The 18,953-nt window shown below is 47.4% G+C and overlaps 1 long non-coding RNA gene across 1 annotated transcript in view; it reads left to right on the top strand.

The window, feature by feature from the left end:
* The window catches only part of LOC126484463 (uncharacterized), a 334,748-nt gene that overhangs the window by 210,305 nt on the left and 105,490 nt on the right, over nt 1–18,953 (top strand). The gene's annotated exons all lie outside the window — the stretch shown is intronic.

Below are 18,953 nucleotides of genomic sequence, written 5' to 3'. Positions count from 1 at the left end.
ATAGCATGTTCTGTCTCAAACGTTCACATCGGCCACTCTGCATCTAGACAGTGCCCAAGGCCAATACGCTGCTGCAGTGACTCCACATCTGGGGTGGGCTCTGCATACACGATTCTCTTGAGATGACCTCATAACCAGCAATCGCACGGGCTGACATGCGGTGAATGAGAAGGCCATGCAACTGGACCCACTCGTCCGAACTGTGGTGTCACCGCCAGACACCACACTTGCTAGGTGGTAGCCTTTAAATCGGCCGCGGTCCTTTAGTATACGTCGGACCCGGGTGTCGCCACTATCAGAGATTGCAGACCGAGCGCCGCCACAGGGCAGGTCTAGAGAGACTTCCTAGCACTCGCCCCAGTTGTACAGCCGACTTTGCTAGCGATGGTTCACTGACAAATTACGCTCTCATTTGCCGAGACGATAGTTAGCATAGCCTTCAGCTACGTCATTTGCTACGACCTAGCAAAGCGCCATTACCAGTTACTATTGATGCTGTAAAACATGTACCGTCAAGAGCGATGTTCACCATTTACGGATTAAAGTATTCCAGCAGCTACGTACGTTTTTTGTTAGTCTCATTTCCTTGACTTGTTCCAGACCTCACGCCAGCCTGCGTGAGCTAAAACGCGTGCCTTTCGGCTTCCTCTCATAGTGGGTTGGCTGTCTTGCCAATCCACAACACGAACCATCGACCAGAGATGACACGATTGAGCAGCCACATCACCCGTCGAATCATCAGTGACACTTCTTCAAGCACGAGAGGCAAAGTCACCCGCAAGAAGCTCCGCTTGTTCCGGCCTGTTAGGCGACGTGGAAGGAAGACTGGTCCCAAAATACGGTCGCCATTTATCCCGGACCACATTGGCTGCACAGTTGCTGATGATTCGCTGACATCATACCATACAACAGATGACTATTATGAAAGCTGAAGATACCACTCATCGTGAAGGTGGTCTTATCTGTGAAAAGGATGGATGGCACAAATCCCGGAATCGTGGTTGCCTCGTGAAGAAACCAGTGACAAAACTGTTTCCGATGTGGAGACTTTGTCGCCAGTAAGCCTCACACAAGCTAGAAGTCATAAGAGTAGAAACAATTGTCGTGGAGAATGTTCCACACGGTCGTCTGGCTTACCCTGTACTGGACGCTATGTATCACAAAGCGAAAAGAGTGGTCCAACTAAAACATTCATATTTCTTTACGTACTACACGAATTTGTAACAAAAATGGGGGTTCCTGTTTTAAAAAAACGCGTTTGATATACGTTTGACCTATGGCACCGCCATCTAGCGGGCCAACCATAGCGCCATCTGGTTTCCCCCTTCAAGCTAGACAAGTTTCGTTCTTTGTAGTTTTTTCATTTGACGCTTATTTCGTGAGATATTCGGCCTGGTCACGATCAATGGACCACCCTGTATATACATTCGAATTCCTTAATAAAAAAAAAAATCGAGTTTTTGGACCGTCACCCTGTCGTTCCCCTTTAAGGTAACTAGTTACCTTTTCAGGTCGCTGTCTTTGGAACTAGTGCCTGATAGTGTAACTGAAGGTCGCAGCCCTCCAGCACTAGCGCTGGTTGCTGTGCAAACGAAAACAAACAAGACGTGTCGTATGCGACACCGCATTGTGGTAGGAAGATACCGAGGTGAAATAGACGAAACACATATGCTCAGTCGCTAGAATCTGCACATCTACTTCCTCGTCTGAAGGCTACTAATCGTCCCTCCAGTGAGGCGAATGCTGGGCTGGCTCCCCCTGCCGCGCCCGCAGTCAGCGGCGCGGCGCGTGGGCGTGTCCTGGCGGCGGCGCCGGCACGCCTGATGACGTCATCGCCGGCGGCGCCTGTGGCTGGCGTTGCGGGCCTACCTTTTCTGCGCCGCTGCTCCGCCGTTCCTCGTCGCTGCCTACTGCCCCGCCCACAGGGCTCTTCCTCTTCCCGAGTGCGCAACAGCGCTACGCGCTGCACCTCTCAGCTGTCCGGAGAGCAGGACCACAAAACGATAAGGCTTCCAATCAAATTGCGTGCCTGCGCGGTATCGTGTCAGTCGTGCGACTGGATTCGTGATTTCGCGTAAGAAAGGACACGGTTTGTGGTAATTGGCGGAAACTAGTGGAGTAAAACAGAAGCGATGTCTGGCGTTCCACAAAAGAGTCTTGTTGTCCATCTCCTGTTCCTAATCTATATAAAAGATTTAGGAGGTAATTTGAGCAGCCATCTTAGATTGTTTGCAGATAATGCTGTCGTTTACCGTCTAGTAAAGTCGTCAGAAGATCAAAACCGATTGCAAAATGATTTAGACAAGATACCTGTGTGGAGCGAAAGAGGCAATTGACTATAAATAATAAAACTTGTGTTGTCGTTCACATGGGTACCTAATCGAATCAGTTACATTTCGATTACAAGGTAAATGACAGAAATATAAGGGCTCTCAATTATGCTAAAGACAAAGGACAACTTAAACGGGAACTGGTAGCTGAATGGGCACAGTCTGCTTTCCGCAGCGCTGCGGCGAGGACGTCTTGTTTACGTCCCGTCCGCGTGGACGGAAGTGCCCGCAGTTGTGTACTGCTTCGTCGTCGCTAGTTTAGAGTCCATCACTACCGACGTAATACGGCACATTCATACAGACAAACCATCATCAAGATCAGTTTTCAACGACCGCGAGCTTTTGAAGTGGAACGTTTTCTACGTGACGACGTTAAAATTGAACCGCGGGACATAATTGGTATCCGTCTCTCTATCACGAGCAGTGTTATCTACGTCAGGTTAGTAAGTGACGAGGTGTGTAACAGAATCGTGCGCGCACATGCGAACGATCTTAAATTCAAACATTCTGATGGCCATATTGGGGCAGTCTCTATCGATCACGCGGGACTTGGCCTCCGTACGATGTCTTCGAACTCCCTTTCGAAGTGCCACCGGACGTAGTCACCGCGGCTTTCCAGCCTTGCGGCAGAGTGGTCAGCCACATGGCCGAAAAAATGGACCACCTTTACTACCCCGTTCCCAACGGGGTACGACAGATGAAAATTGAACTGACCAAACATGTACCATCCTATCTTGTCATCGGCGGATGTAGGACGATTATTATGTATGACAGTCAGCCATGCAGTTGCTCCGGTAGTGGCCAAGAAGGGCACGTCCGGTCGGATTGTCTCCGACGACGGCTTACTCAAATCCCGACAGGTGAATCTATGACTCCTTCTACGACCATTCCTCTCAATTATGCCGAGCTTGCACTGGCGGCAACCCTTTCCGATGCTGACCACATTAGTCCGATAGCCGCCCCCGATAGCGAGGCCATGATGGATTCTTCAGTACTGGACCCTGCCTCTACAACGGCACCCCCACCTGAAGACACTCGCCGGCCGACCTTGCAAGAAGGCATGGACACCAGAATGGACATTGACCCACGGGTTGTGCCGACAGCGGCTTTTCTTCCAGACATCAGAGCAGCTGAAGAAATCCACCCACATTCGGATACTGAAACACACGTCCGTAAACAGCGTTTCCCGCGGAAACACAAGAGACGGCGGCGTGCTCCATCGGACAGGTGCTTGCAGCGATCGTTTGCAGGGGCTGTGGACACTCCGACGACAGTATCGGCGGAACAGAGGCCGCAGTAACATCCCACTCAAAAGATCGCCATGGTGACGGCTTCAGTCCTTCCGACCCCACAGGACAGCAGGATCACAAGCAGACAGCCGCTGCCGATTCCCAGCCAGCAGAGCCGATGGAGTCAGGGCCGAGTGCCGCAGCAGCCACAAACAGCCACCAACAGCCGATGGTATATATGGCGACTGGGCTGACGATGGCGAGGAAAACTCCTTACTCATCGTGTCGGACGACACGCGGGGGAATTCACCCCACCAGTGTTGATCCTTTTCCACCATCAGATACAGCGACGAGACAGCCTTACAAGGGTGCTGCTGGCCAACACCGGTGCTATGGATAGACCTCCAACTCATCGTGCGACTTTAAACATCAACACTGTACGGACGCGCGCTAAGTTATCCCTACTTCAGGATATGCTGAATTCTGCTTCCATCGATATAGCCCTTCTCCAGGAAGTGTACGTCGACGACGTCCCAGGCATGTGCGGTTACGATGCTTGCGTCTCTCCAGCTTCCCCCACCGGCAGCGGTGTCGCCGAACGTCTTCGGGAACGGATAGTGGCGGACGATATCCTCTTTCTGCCTGGGGCAAGAGGAATGGCACTCACAGTACTAGGTGTACACCTTATCAATATCTACGCACCTTCCGGGACGGACAAACGTCGGGAACGTTCACGATTCTTTGCGGAAGACGTCGTCCCGCTCTTCCAAGGCCGCCACGACCATCTGGTGTTTGGAGGTGACTACAATTGCGTACTGGCGCCCAGAGACCAACTCCCACGATATAATCCGTGCCCGGAACTCTAGACGCCAATCCGAGACCTGCAGATGGTGGACACTTGGGAATATCTTCACGGCCACCGACCGGGACTCACACACTTCACGAGTCACTCTTCCAGTCGCATCGACCGGATTTATGTCTCACGCTCTCTTGCCGCTGGGACACAGAATGCGGAACTGTGGCCTGCAGCTTTCTCGAACCTCCTCAGCTTACATTTGTGCCGTCACCCTGCGGCGGCAACAAGTGTGGAGAAGCCGCAGCCCGTGGAAATTAAACATCGCTCACCTGTCGGAACCTGATTGCCGCCAAGCTGTTGAGGATACGTGGCATCCGTGTGGAAATCGCCTCCGTGCAAATCCGACAACGATCCGCTGGTGGTTGGACTGCGCCAAACCGGCACTGAGGCGAACTTTGATAACCTACGGTCGCGACCACGCTGCTTGGCGTAGATACACAATCGATTTTTCCTTCAGGATACTGCGTGACTGCGATGCTATGGCGCCGTCTCCGGAACGACAAACGGCGGTCCACCGTGCTAAGGCTCAGGTCATCGCTAATATGCGACGCCACCTAGAGGGGGTAGTCATCCGCTCGAGGACGCAGGATCGGATACCGAGCGAACGCCCGTCGATGTTCCACGTGCTTCGTGAACGTAAAGGACGCCAAAGAGCGCTGATACGCTTCATTGACACGGAGGACGGTCACCGCCTCACCACGCGACAAGGCATAAACACAGCGTTCTACGATCATTATTCCCAACTCTTTTCAGCTCAGACTCCTGATCCGACAGATCTGGAAGACGTCTCTCAGACGATTTACGGCACGTCACCCCGGCAATGGAAGCGGCCTTGCTGGAAGAAATTACGGAAGAAAAAGTGATCGACGCCATTAGTCTCCGGCTCCTGACGGCCTCCCCTTGGAATTTTACCGGACCTTTCAATATTTATTGGCCTCCCGATGGACATCTGTCACGAACTACTATCCCCGGAAGTGCCGCTCCCTGCGGCCCTTGTGGAAGGGATGGTTATTCCTATTCACAAACCGTCCGGTGGCTCACGGCTGCAGGACTACCGCCCGTTGACGCTATTGAGCTGCGACTTCAAGATCTTTTGTCGACTGTTGGCGGCGCGGATAGACCAGACCTTACGACACATCTCACCCGATCAAGCGTCATTAGGAGGCGACAATAGTATTCAAACAGTGAATACCGTGACTTGATCTCACTGGCGAGGGCATGTCGTCTGAAGGGTGGATTGTGAGCGCGCAGCTGGCCCGGTACAGTCACAGATGTTTTCCTTTGGGTTCAGAGCAGGCGAATCTGGCGACCGCGCCATTAAAGGAAGATCACTATCATGCTCCTCATCACACTATGGCACGACCCTCGCGTTGTGACAAGCGCAGTTATCCTGGTGGAAGATAGCATGGCGGTTGGGGAAAACCTTACGCGTGAAGCGATGGAGGTGGTCCGCAATAATGTTCGTGTAGTCTCCATCTGTGATTGTGCCTTCGATTGCTACCGCAGGTCACACGGAAGGGCAGAGGAATGTATTCCGCACAGTACTGCCTCCAACGGCCTGGGTATCTGTAGTGGTGTTCATGTTTCGAGCAGCCGTTCGCTTATATGCTGGTACGCATCATCGACATGGGCTAACAAGAGAAGTGATTCATCCGATCGGGCGACACGTTTCAGCTGATCCCAGGTCCATTCTCGATGTTTCCACGCCCACTGCAATCTCAACTGACAATGTTGTTGGCTCAACATGGTACCGTGTAGGCGGCTTCTGGTGCGGATCCCCATGTTCTACAGTGTGCTCTGAATGTTGTCTCTGCACCAGCCCTGTCCCCTGTGGATAGTCGGCTGTCCTGCTGTACAAAGCGGGTGAGCCTTCGAAATGCACGTTCCGCTATGACGAGTGGACGTCCAAAACCTTGCCGCCTGCACGTTGTTCCACCGTCCTACCACTGTGTTCACGAGAGACATGGTCGTTCCCAGTTGCCGAGCCATAAAAATCTACCTTTTTTCAAAGTCACTTCCCTGTTTGCAAGCTGTATCGTGCTAGAATGAGTCCCCACGCATTCCTGTTCGCGCTTACATCCTTTCCTTACTCCGACACGTGCCCGTAAGTCCACCAGTCAGGTTTCTGCCTCGTGGTCGGCAGTGATCGTCACGTCAGATCTTTCCGCTCGTCCCCTCTTAGCCGGCCGCTGTGGCCGAGCGGTTCTAGGTGCTTCAGTCCGGAACCGCGCTGCTGCTACGGTCTCAAGATCGAATCCTGCCTCGGGCATGGATGTGTGTGATGTCCTTAGGTTAGTTAGCTTTAAGTACGTCTAAGTCTAGGGGACTGATGATCTCATATGTTAAGTCCTATAGTCCTCAGAGCCATTTGAACGATTTTTTTCGTCCCCTCTTATTTACAGTTATTTGCGTGCACCGATGGCGATACACTTTGGGAATGAGCGTTCTATCCGTCCTACATGTTTGCAAACCGTTTGATTAACGTCAAGCCTCTGCCTCGCAATCGAAAGTAGCCGGTGAAAGGTTCAGGACACCCTCCTTTGGGTGGGAAAGTACTCCTGTTGGCGGAAAGATCAGTAGCGATTAACGGCGTGAGTGCGCAGTTGAAAAAATGGAATACGCTGCATTACAGGCACACAGTGTCTGCGAGGAAATACATGTAACGCACACCCATAGCTCCAGATGCCAGACACTCATATCGGTACGAAACTAACTCCGATTTAGTTCGTACTGTGTGCTGCTGTCCAGCAGAACTGGCATAAACGTTATTTAAAAGTAACAACAGAGCTACAGAGGCAAGCGTAACTATGAAGACGTAACACACGCTGCTTCCTTGGGGAAGTTAGTAGAGCGTTACATCCTCATTCCAAGAATCACTGGTTCCATCCGCAACAACGTAAATTTTTTTTATTGTAATATGCGTGAAAGTGTTATATGGGAAAACGTGTTTATGCCACGTAAAAGTAGTTGAAATCAGGAAAAGATTTTTGAAATCATATGTGTAGAGCGTGGCATGCTATGGGTGAGAAACATGAACTCTCGGGACAGAGGAAGACCAGAAGCTAAATTCTTTTGAAATGTGGTGTTTATAGACTCATGCTCAAAGTAAAATGTATCGACAAGGTCACAAACGAAGTGGTTCTGGAAAGACCAGGTGAGAAGAGAAGCTTCTGGAGTTTCATTGTTAAAAGAAGAGTGCAATTTACAGGCCATATATTAAGACATAAAGGACTCCTGAACACAATCATAGAGGGATATGTCGAGGGAAGAAGGCCAAGAGGAAGACCACGGCTGAGGTACGTGGATCAAATCGTGAAAGATGTGGGATGTAACACCTATAAAGAAATGAAGAGAAAAGCTGAAAGACGCACAGAATGGAGACAAGCTGCCATTGTAGCTGTTGCAAACCAATCCTTGGATTGACCACTACAGAAGAAAAAGAAGAAGAAGAAGATGAAGAAAAAGTAGTTTGTGGGTTGGTTGATTTGGGGAAAGGGGACCAAAGAGCGAGGTCATCGGTCCCATCGGATTAGGGAAGGATGGGGAATGAAGGAACCATCCCAGCATCTTAATTGGGGAAATCACGGAAAACCTAAATCAGGATGGCCGGACGCGGGTTTTGAAAGTAGTAACCTGTTGAGTACATTTGATTTGCAGTTTCACAGAATATACAGTCAGAATAGAAAAATAAAGAAACAGTTGCATCACACGTGCGGAAGTAACAGTAGTAGTAACGATAAATAATAATAAACAACATAATAACATCAATAATAAGTACATAATGTTTAACTAACGAATCGAAAGCAGAACATTGTTACAAACACCGAAAAGTCCTTTTACATGTCAGGAAAATGTTCTCCCATATAACAATTTCACGCGTAAGCAATTAACAAAAATTGTCATCGGTAGTGTTTGAATGGGGGGCCTTTGGTACGACGAGCAAATCCCGTACATCCACACCCACGCTAGGTCTACAATTAAACCAATCACAGAGACACTTTTCCTGTGCTCCATAGCTCTGGTGATGCTTTTAATTACCGTATATGCATGTTCTCCTGGATGACAGCACACGGCCCGAACTAAATCGGTAGCCGAGCGGTGTAGCTGCGCGGTCAAATGTGCCTTGCCACGGTTCGCGCGGCTCCCGCAGTCGGAGGTTCGAGTCCTCCCTCGGGCAGGGGTGTGTGTGTTGTCCTTAGCGTAAGTTAAAGTTAGATTAAGTACTGTGTAAGCCTAGGGACTGATAACCTCAGCAGTTTGGTCCCATAGTAACGTACCACAAATTTTCAAAATATCGAATCTAAATCGGTGTTTTGGTTCATACTGTATCGACATAAAGTTTGGTACCCATCTGAGTGTCTGACATCTGGAGTCTTGTATGTGTATAAGTGCCATGTTCGCCGGCCGAAGTGGCCGTGCGGTTAAAGGCGCTGCAGCCTGGAACCGCAAGACCGCTACGGTCGCAGGTTCGAATCCTGCCTCGGGCATGGATGTTTGTGATGTCCTTAGGTTAGTTAGGTTTAACTAGTTCTAAGTTCTAGGGGACTAATGACCTCAGCAGTTGAGTCCCATAGTGCTCAGAGCCATTTGAACCATTTGAAGTGCCATGTTCATCTCTCCGTTGGCAACGGATTTCATACTGAACCTCTTATCGAATCTCCGTAAGAGATAAACAGAGAAAATGGAGCACATACGGAATCAAACCTATGGTCACTCTTCAAGAGCAGAGTACGCGGTTCAAACAGGAAAGGGAATGAATCATTGTGGTGGCAGAGATACCCTCCGTTTGGGTGGTGGATGCCAACGAGTTGGTAGGTTCCAAGACAGAGAGCAGAAATATGAGAGATGCACTCGTAGTGCTTAAATAACGTCATTGAGTGACAGCTATCCGAGAACACAATCCGTGTTGCGTGTCCTTGAGGTAGGCTGGTTCGTCACACACAATAACAACAGCGTAACTGATAACGCTTCGAGTACACAGGCAGAACTCAGCCAATATCGCCTGAAGAGGTGCAGAGCTGGCAGCGCGAACAGCGGAGGGCGTGTCCCGCAGCAGGTTGCAGGTTGGCAGGTGCAGTCAAATGGGTCACTGCCAATTTCAGCACGGCGAGGTGTCGACAGCACACTGTACCACACCTTCCTCCGTAAGCTGTAGCGCAGTTTGTGGAGTATATAACTTGTGGAGTAGAGATTAAGATGAGGACGCAGACACTGCACAGTGGTTTTCTTTCAACACTGATAATTGCTCCGACACTGTCTAGACAAACAGCTTACCAAGGAATCATTTCATGTTATCAAAAATCAGAATGTATCAGACGGAGTTTATCAGATTTTACGTGTTGACGCTTTACGCAGTGGTACGGGGAGCGGTACCTCGTAGGGAACTGCCACACTAGAAGTCGGTCTGTGCTCAAACTAGCCCCACTGCCTTTGCTGTGCAACGAGGCAGCTTTCCTCCATTGGCCTTGCAGTGCCCTCGCTTTGAATTTGTCCATATGAAAAAACGCAGTAACAGTTGTTGTAACGTTACATCAGTTTTCTGTAGTATGACGCGTATACTTGTTTACGTCTCCGTTGTTAGGAACCTTATGTCCGGGGTAGACAAAATAAACCTGAAACCTGGCAGGTAGGTATTTAGAGAGAGCGCAGGATAAGGTTACGATTGTGGAAGGGGCTGTACACTGTTACTGTGAGTTGCACAATCAAACACACAACTTTATTTTTCTAAGAACCAGTTATTTACACATTGCTTTAAAAGATCACAATTAGACAATACGGCTGAAGACCTAGTAGAAAAAAAAATGCTTTCTGGGCCGAAGGCCCAAAACCACACCAAAAAAGAAGAACGGCTGAAGGCCTGGCTTATAAATCAAAAGCAATTAAAAGTAGAAGGTAAAAATTCTTTCTAAAGACACATGCAATTGAAAACAATTAGCGGTTGAAGGCGTACAGTACACACCTGAAGGACAACTGTAATTGAAACACATTAATAAATAATTTTTTCTAACCAAGAAATTTCTTTTTAAACTTACAACAGAACGGCCGAAAGCCTAATTAAAGAAATATTACCTTATTGCACGGCTGAAGGCCACAAACAAATTTGAAACAACGGCTGAAGGCCTGAGCAACAAGTCAGACAAATAATTTAAAATAAACCGCTTCCTTCATGTAAAAAATTTTGCTTTAAAGAATACACATGGCTGAAGTCCTTATTAAAAGGGGTTCACATAAATCCTCGGCTGAAGGCCACACACATCACATCGAACAACTAACAGCGTAGGGCCTGCATTACAATTAATTTCAGATAGAACAAATTTTAAGGAAAAAAATTTTTAAAAATTAAATCAATCTTCAAAATTTTAATTTAACACTGCTGAAGGGCTTTATGTAAAATTTAAAAAGAATTGAATTAATACACAGCCGAAGACCTCGCACAATACTTTAGAGTAAAATGAAAATCACAATGTAAAGCAAACACAACAAACGGTGCTCAGAAGTGTTCCAAGGGTCGGCCTGAGAAGGTAGCTCAAACGTAAGGTGAGGTGAGACAGGCAGCCAAGAGTTGAAGTTACATAATCGGATGGCAACCCAAACTAGGGACGGCCCAAGGACCGACCAACAACTTAACCAATTCCCTTCCGTCCGACCAACGGCACAACGATGGAAAATATGGGCCGAGGACGAGCATACAGTACTACGTCTTCAGAAATTAGCGTCTAAAAACGGCCAAGGGAACAATAACCACACTAAGCAAAATTTGAACCAAACAACTTAAAAGGCTGTCGAACTACATGCTGTAGCGGACAGCATCAGCACGATGAGGAAAGGCAGAAAACTACGCTAACGACCAGGGCAGGTAACTGGGGCGTTAACGGTAACAGGGTAGAAAATACCGCTGGTGCACTTCACTGGCAAGTAACACTCAATTTAATAATTAATCACAATATAGGAAGACGGCTGCAGGATTTCGCCGACTCCAACACATCATACGTTGCTGCTAGCCCGAACTGCTCAGGGAGCAAGAACCCGCAAATGAACGAAGAGATGTCACAATAGTTGAGGTTTCAAAACAGGTTAACTGCACTCAACTTCAGCGTCCGGGTTCGGTGGGCAACGAACTTTGCCGCTCTCGCATCGCAGCTAGCGCCTCACGATCAGACCTCCGCCCCCCCCCCCCCTCGCATCCCCCCCCCCTCCCGTTGCAGAAATACTACCGGTCACACCAAAGATAGTTCGACTATACTAATATCGATAAGCGCTGCTGCTGCCACTCAAGGAGGTCAGCCAGCAACTTCGTTACGCCAGTAAGAAAGGAAGAAACAAGACGCCACTCGATGTGACAAAATACCAAAGAACAAACGGCATGAACGCGAGCCGCACACTACTCAAAACCAGTCCCAGAAAGTGTTTCGTGCAGCTTGAGGTAGGTAACCCAACTTACATCATCCGCAACTGGGGTGGCAGGTGGAAGTTTGGCTACCTATCGTAAGGTGCACGAAACACTTTCTAGGGTAGGTTTATTTTACCTACACTGTGACACTCTCGACAAATTCGTTCTCTGACTGAAGAATAATGTAAGCCACTTACGTACTGTCGCCAGTACCTGGGTAGGGTTGAAAAAGTAAGGACTAACTTTTGTACAGTATGTGTTCGGTGTTGTCGATGCACATTCCATTACTAATTTTGCCTAACTCGTTACTTTCATTACTAAACGTCATTACTGACGTAGCTGTCCCACAGTGAATACTGTTTTGCTAACTTGCCAAACAGTAAATATAAATTGCGACAAACTGCCCGTTGTTTTGTGTTTCGGGTTCTTCTGCCGACGTTTGTGTGGTGATTTTTCTGGCCTTTCCACAGCACAAGAGGCTGGCACTGTCAAAGCTTCACCCTCTACTACTATTGGGTCCAGTCCACCACAAGCAATGGAGGGTGATGCTTTGACAGTGCCAACCACTCGTGCTGCCGAAATGTCAGAAAAATCACCACACGAACGCCGGCAGAAGAACCCGAGACAGAAGACAACAGGCAGTTTGTCAACAAGTGAAATGCAGCTGTACTCCTGAATGTGCCATTGGAGTGGGGTTCCTATCTATGGACAGATTTTTCTCTTCTACATCCAATGGCTGTACTGGGATTGGTGGTTTAACAACTGAAGGAGCAAGAGTTGAACTCGTCATATCAAAATAATTCCAAATGGAATCGCTGGACGGCAGTAGCTATCCACTATACTGTGTGGAAACCCCCATTTAAAGGTATTCTGCCGTACGACTTCAACGGTAGCGTGTAAACCTAAGGAGTCGGAGGATACGAATACTTCAGACTCCGTGTGAGTCGTACACAGGTTGCATGCGGGAAACAAAACACGACGAATGACCATAGTTATTCGGTATTCCGGGTGACTAACGACTTCGTCGAATGAAAGCAAGAAATTATGTGTTATAGTAGCCACAAGGATGTAGCCTTTCGTCGCTACTGTTCAACCTATACATTGAGGAAGCAATGATGGAAATAAAAGAAAAGTTCAGGAGTGGAATCAAAATTCAAGGTGAAAGGATATCAATGATAACATTCGCTGACGACATTGCTATCCCGAGTGAAAGTGAAGATGAGTTACATGATATGCTGAACGGAATGGTCTAATGAGTACAGAGTATAGATTGAGAGTAAATCGGAGGAACACGAAGGTAATGAGAAGTAGTAGAAATGAGAGCAGCGAGAAACTTAACATCAGGATTGATGGTCACGAAGTAGACGAAGTTAAGGAATTCTGCTATCTAGGCAGTAAAATAACCAATGACGGACGGAGCAAGGAGGACATCAAAAGCAGACTCGCTATGGCAAAAAAGGCATTTCTGGAAAAGAGAAGTCTACTAATATCAAATACCGGCCTTAATTTGAGGAAGAAATTTCTGAGGATGTACGTCTGGAGTACAGCATTGTATGGTAGTGAAACATGGACTGTGGGAAAACCGGAACAGAAGAGAATCGAAGCATTTGAGATGTGGTGCTGCAGACGAATGTTTAAAAAGAAAATTAGGTGGACTGATATGTTAAGGAATGAGGAGACTCTGCGCAGGATCGGACAGGAAAGGAATATGTGGAAAACACTGATAAGGAGAAGGGACAGGATGGTAGGACATCTGTTAAGAGATGAGGGAATGACTTCCATAGTACTAGAGGGAACCGTAGAGGGCAAAAACTGTAGAGGAATACAGAGATTCGAATACATCCAGCAAATAATTGAGGACGTAGGTTGCAAGTGCTACTCTGAGATGAAGAGGTTAGCACAGGAGAGAAATTCGTGGCGGGCCGCGTTAAACCAGTCGGAAGACTGATGACCAAAAAAAAGTAGGCACAAACGTGCGGGAAAGAAGACAGTAGAGTAACCGAATGTCTCCGTTACTCTGGTCCGCTTAGGATCATGAACCGGATGAATACGAAAACTTCGGAATCAGTCCGAGTCGGGAACGAAATGGCGCGGGGAAGGAAACGTTTCAGGCAATAACCAAACTGTAACTTCGAGGCTCGTGGAATACTCACCACTCAGTAACGAATGCAAACGAGATGCGCCAGCCCTAGGCCTGGTACTTCTTCTTCGTGGTTCTACAGAAGCACCGGAATCGAGAGATTTAATTTCACGCAAGAAGACTGCAGACAGTGAAACTTGGAAGCAGTCCCTTCGGCTGGAACGTCGCACATGGCCGCACAGTGAGGCAACTCTGAGACGGACGCTGGTGACGCTGTAACCAATGCAACGAAAACATTTTTCCGTGCAAATAACTATACTACTTTTTAAAGAATTCGCTTTTAAAATTTAAGGTCTTTTTCGTGCGTTCGAACTGCTTATGGAAACCTCAAAAATATTTTTGAAGGACTCATCAGCTTTATTAGAATGTACAGACAAGTCGCTTATCATGCATTTTTCTTTGATACGATTGATATATTGCAGATGACTGGTACGTTAATTCTTTTTTGAACTGCAAATTCCTTAACCTTTAATATAAAGGGAGTGGAAGGACTTGACCCATTCAGTGACCATTCATTCCAACATATTTATTTGCATCATAGATAAATCATTAAGAGAATTACAATCATAAATCAAATAATAATTTCTTTAAGAAACGTCATTCAGGCAAACTTTACAAACTGCTTGTTGTATAAATCCACAAATGATGTCTTTGCAAACATTTAAAAAACCGCACCACAGCTTTAAGAAACGGTTTCAATTAAAACACATTCTTCTAGAAATCCCTCAAAATTCTTAGGACAAATATTTAAAACATTTAACCCGGGCAACCTTGCAGAGCCACCACAAGTTCTAGAAAACTGCAGCTTGTAGAATAACTGAGGCCCTGGATTGTGAGGCCGCGGCCCGCAGCTCGTGGTCGTGCGGTAGCGTTCTCGCTTCCCACGCCCGGGTTCCCGGGTTCGATTCCCGGCGGGGTCAGGGATTTTCTCTGCGTCGTGATGGCTGGGTGTTGTGTGATGTCCTTAGGTTAGTTAGGTTTAAGTAGTTCTAAGTTCTGGGGGACTGATGACCATAGATGTTAAGTCCCATAGTGCTCAGAGTCATTTGAACCATTTGTGAGGCCGCGGCTTGGCCACGAACGGTGGAGGCGACTGAGTGCTTATCTTCGAATTAAGATGTGGACTCCGTTTGTACTTCCACACCGTTCGGAACACCGAAATGGGAACCAAACAGCACACACCTGCTCAGACGAAGTCCGCCGCCTGTACGCCCGCTAGTAATTTAAAAGGGGAGGCTCTGCACTGCTTCCGATCTCTGAAACATAAATCAGAAGCGACAACAGGGAACCAAACAACCCTTCCTTCACCTTAATACTCGAAACTACTTCGATGAAATCGGCAATAATAAAACTGATTTCATTCCTTTAAGCAGAACCACGTTCACGAATGGTGCAAACGGAACTGGCTCATTAAAACCGAAGCATCACATGGAGCACCTTATGTGGGCCTGTAAACCGTACGGTAATCTTTAGACACGGAATATAGATCGTTCGGCAAGGCTGCGCACACGTATCAATGTTTTAGACACTTGCCAGCTGAAGTAAGAACAATACTATTAAGGAGCAAGCACACAATAAGAGGCATGAAATATCACATCACAGTCCTTGCAACACTTGGCTGCCTCAAGAGCAATCATCCTTATATTTCACTAATTGTTGGTAGGACTTGAATTACTTAACTTGATGCCAACTGCTGGATCAATGTGGCGAAGACGCCAGACGTTGCTTAGTCCGATAGTAACAGCGCGTTCCTTCACGGAAGAGAACACCTGCATAGCTTCACGAGATTGCCAAGAAGCCACAGCGCCGGCCCGCTGCTACTGACCCCAGTACGATCGAACGCTAACTGCCGCTCGTACTCAGGCGCACCGTGCTCGCTGTCGTCTCTCCGACGTCTCGCTAAAATACGCGCACTTCCGCGTGCCGTGCCCAACCTTGTACCCCACTTCCCCTAGGTACTGCCAGTGTTTACATATTCATCTTTTGTCGTGCTATATTCTGAGCCGGCCCAGGCTCCAAAGACAAACTTCTGCCAGAGGGAATCGATAGCGCCTAAGCCAAACATATCCCTGGCGCCTGTCCCGCCACGGCTCATGACAGTTCAGTTGAAACAGATTTTTGTCATCAATCGAACAGGAGCAAAACTAACGCCTTGCGGCGGAGGATATATCGGTTCGCGTCGGATCACCGAAGTCAAACACCATGGAACGTGGCTAGCACTTGGATGGCTGACCCTCCAGGGCTGCTGCGCGCTGTTGGCAAGCGGAGTGCACTTTGCCCTCTAAAGCTCCCTCTACTACCATGGAAATCATTCCCTCATGTCTTAGCAGATGTCCTATCATCCTGTCCCTTCTCCTTATCAGTGTTTTCCACATATTCCTTTCCTCTCCGATTCTGCGTAGAACCTCCTCATTCCTTACCTTATCAGTCCACCTAATTTTCAACATTCGTCTATAGCACCACATCTCAAATGCTTCGATTCTCTTCTGTTCCGGTTTTCCCACAGTCCATGTTTCACTACCATACAATGCTGTGCTCCAGACGTACATCCTCAGAAATTTCTTCCTCAAATTAAGGCCGGTATTTGATATTAGTAGACTTCTCTTGGCCAGAAATGCCTTTTTTGCCATAGCGACTCTGCTTTTGATGTCCTCCTTGCTCCGTCCGTCATTGGTTATTTTACTACCTAGGTAGCAGAATTCCTTAACTTCACTGACTTCGTGACCATCAATCCTGATGTTAAGTTTCTCGCTGTTCTCATTTCTACTACTTCTCATTACCTTCGTCTGTCTCCGATTTACTCTCAAACCATACTGTGTACTCATTAGACTGTTCATTCCGTTCAGCAGATCATTTATTTCTTCTTCACTTTCACTCAGGATAGCAATATCATCAGCGAATCGTATCATTGATATCCTTTCACCTTGTATTTTAATTCCATTCCTGAACCTCTCTTTTATTTCCATCACTGCTTCCTCGATGTACAGATTGAAGAGTAGGGGCGAAAGGCTACAGCCTTGTCTTGCACCCTTCTTAATACGAGCACTTCGTTCTTGATCGTCCACTCTTATTATTCCCTCTTGGTTGTTGTACATATTGTATATGACCCGTCTCTCCCTATAGCTTACCCCTACTTTTTTCAGAATCTCAAACAGCTTGCACCATTTTATATTGTCGAACGCTTTTTCCAGGTCAACAAATCCTATGAAAATGTCTTGATTTTTCTTTAGCCTTGCTTTCATTATTAGCCGTAACGTCAGAATTGCCTCTCTCGTCCCTTTACTTTTCCTAAAGCCAAACTGATCGTCATCTAGCGTATTCTCAATTTTCTTTTCCATTCTTCCGTATATTATTCTTGTAAGCAGCTTCGATGCATGAGCTGTTAAGCTGATTGCGCGATAATTCTCGCACTTGTCAGCTCTTGCCGTCTTCGGAATTGTGCGGATGATGCTTTTCCGAAAGTCAGATGGTATATCGCCAGACTCATATATTCTACACACCAACGTGAATAGTCGTTTTGTTGCCACTTCCCCCAATGATTTTAGAAATTCTGATGGAATGTTATCTATCCCTTCTGCCTTATTTGACCGTAAGTCCTCCAAAGCTCTTTCAAATTCCGATTCTAATACTGGATCCCCTATCTCTTCTAAATCGACTCCTGTTTCTTCTTCTATCACATCAGACAAATCTTCACCCTCATAGAGGCTTTCAATGTATTCTTTCCACCTATCTGCTCTCTCCTCTGCATTTAACAGTGGAATTTCCGTTCCACTCTTAATGTTACCACCGTTGCTTTTAATGTCACCAAAGGTTGTTTTGACTTTCCTGGATGCTGAGTCTGTCCTTCCGACAATCATATCTTTTTCGATGTCTTCACATTTTTCCTGCAGCCATACCCTGCCGTACCCAGGAGCAGATATAGACTCAGATCACAATATAGTAGTGATGAAGAGTAGGCTGAAGTTCAAGACATTAGTCAGAAAGAATCAATACGCAAAGAAGTGGGATACGGAAGTACTGAGGAATGACGAGATGCATTTGAAGTTCTCTAACGCTATAGATACAGCAATAAGGAATAGCGCAGTAGGCAGTACAGTTGAAGAGGAATGGACATATCTAAAAAGGGCCATCACAGAAGTTCGGAAGGAAAACATAGGTACAAAGAAAGTAGCTGCGAAGAAACCATGAGTAACAGATGAAATATTGAGGAGCTACATGACCAAATAGTAGTAGCTGCAGGTCACCAAACTGACGACAGCCGGGGAGAGCGTTGTGCTGACCCCACGCACACCTGTTGACGCTTTTGGGCTGTGGATGACACGGCGGTCGGTCGGCATCGTTGGCGCTCCCGAGGCCTGTTCGAACGGAGCCTAGTTTACAGAATGAGATTTTCACTCTGCAGCGGAGTGTGCGCGGATTTGAAACTTCCTGACAGATTAAAACTGTGTGCCGGACCGAGAGTCGAACTCCGGACCTTTGCCTTTCGCGAGCAAGTGCTCTACCAACTTAGCTACCCAAGCACGACTCACGACCCGGCCTCACAGCTTCAATTCTGCCAGAACGTCGTCTCCTACCTTCGTAGAAGAGCTTCTGTGAAGTTTGGAAGGTAGGAGACGAGGTTCTGGCAGAATTGAAGCTGTGAGGACGGGTCGTGAGTCGTGCTTGGGTAGCTCAGTTGGTAGAGCACTTGCTCGCGAAAGGCAAAGTTCCCGAGTTCGAGTCTCGCTCCGGCACACAGTTTTAATGTGTCAGGAAGTTTCGGAGCCTAGTTTAGTTTATAAAGCAGTAAAGGTATCGGGAAGTGAGTGTAAGACCTTTAAACAGGCTTCTGCAAGATGTGAAATTATCTAATCTACACAGCATGCTTACTGCTTGCTTCTGTTGAAAAGGCACTTCATTTACTTTAGGTGCACTGCTGCAGAAGATGCGAGCAATTCGTTAAGATAACAGCTGAACAGATGGCCGCGAAGTATCTCTGTACTTAACCCAGTATGCCGTTATACTTAGA

This window comes from Schistocerca serialis, chromosome 6 (assembly GCF_023864345.2).
Source record: "Schistocerca serialis cubense isolate TAMUIC-IGC-003099 chromosome 6, iqSchSeri2.2, whole genome shotgun sequence".
In the NCBI taxonomy this organism is placed as follows: Eukaryota; Metazoa; Arthropoda; class Insecta; order Orthoptera; family Acrididae; genus Schistocerca; species Schistocerca serialis.
Note: the sequence above shows the minus strand (reverse complement) of the source record. Positions and strands in the feature narration are given on the sequence as shown.